This window comes from Penaeus monodon, chromosome 29 (assembly GCF_015228065.2).
Source record: "Penaeus monodon isolate SGIC_2016 chromosome 29, NSTDA_Pmon_1, whole genome shotgun sequence".
Lineage (NCBI taxonomy): Eukaryota > Metazoa > Arthropoda > Malacostraca > Decapoda > Penaeidae > Penaeus > Penaeus monodon.
The window spans coordinates 8983551-8985052 of NC_051414.1; positions in this window are offsets into that span (position 1 = coordinate 8983551).

Genomic DNA, 1502 nt, shown 5'->3' on the forward strand with positions numbered 1-1502 from the left:
AGTTTAAAGAGGCAGAAGGGAGAGGGAGAAATTAGGCATTATGTGAATAACGCGCTCTGACATCTCTGGTTTCACTGACCGGTGATGCTGACGTGGCCAATGGTCAGGTCGTAATGACGGCATGTACATATATAAATTTGCCTAAACTGTATCACATCACCCATTACTACCGCTAAGGCCATCCCTTGAAACCGTAAAAAAAAACGCACTGCCATCACAACCCTTAAAAAAGAGCCACAATTTAATGTACAGTATTGTCACCGAGCTAGTCTAGCTGGTACTTAAATAGCACAGTCACTCCTCAATGTACACAAGGTTTTTGTAGTTGCAGGTACTTGATCCATTTCTTAACCCCCCCCCCTTCCAACGAAGGAATTGTGCAACAGCTACCATTGGCTAGGCCTTATTAATTCGACACTGAGTTCCTCATATTCGCGGGCAAGTATTTAACAATGAAAAAGTGCAAGAATGGAGAGGAAGTGCGACGGTTGTTCTTGGGTTTATTTAAGACTTCATTAGCGTTCTTAAGAAACCACGGTGTGTTGCCCACTGTTGTAGAGTGCCCGCATTGCCATTTACCTGTAAATACCAGAAAAAAATCGTGTGGTATCGCGGCCTTCCTTCCTTTATCTCAAGCTATAAATAATTTTCGTTAACCTAATGGCTCCAAATATTCTGGAACCATGAGACTACCGCCAAATGTCTTAATTTTTCAACCGCTGCTAGTGTTGATTGGAGGATCTTTTGCACTGAAGCGACGGAGAATTAGCTTCAAATTCCAAAGCCAATGGGAGGTGCCGGCGTAATCCGAGATCGACAAGACGTTGCTTGTGCGGCGCAAATATAGCCGAGGCAGACTCCTTAACCAAGTGTGAGTGTTTTGCGGGATCGACAAACAAATTCACTATGCCACGGTTAAATACAGACGATCGATGTTTTGAAACGAATGTCCCTTTTATATAGACAGGTTATACAAGGGAGCAAAATTAATAGTGACGGCTGGGCAGCTTATACGTCCACAAAGTCGCAAACCACTCGGAAAATGTTGTGGACTCCAAGGACTCGATTGTCTTTACGCAGACAGTAGAACGATTGTGGAGGGACTTTAAAGAGTGGACCAAGAGTCCTGGTATGGGCCGAGTACCTTACCTAGTACGTTTTCGGTACGTATATACTAGAGAATACGAAGAAAGTGCCCTCCACATTTTTTTATTGAAGCTGGCCCGGCTGTTAACTCCGGCCCCAGACCCGCTTAATGAGGTGGACACCTCTGATTCGAGGAATTTACGAAACATTTATAAGTGTCCGCGGCATTTAATCTTTGTTTTCCCATGAGATTCATATTAAACAATTATATTACTGAATGTATGATAAATTACTGGTATTGGCAATAAGCATACTATCTAAAATACTGATAATTAATGAGCGCAGGATACATGGGATGTAATGCATATCGTAAAATATTGTTAAGTATTAACCATTTACACGCACACGCACACGCG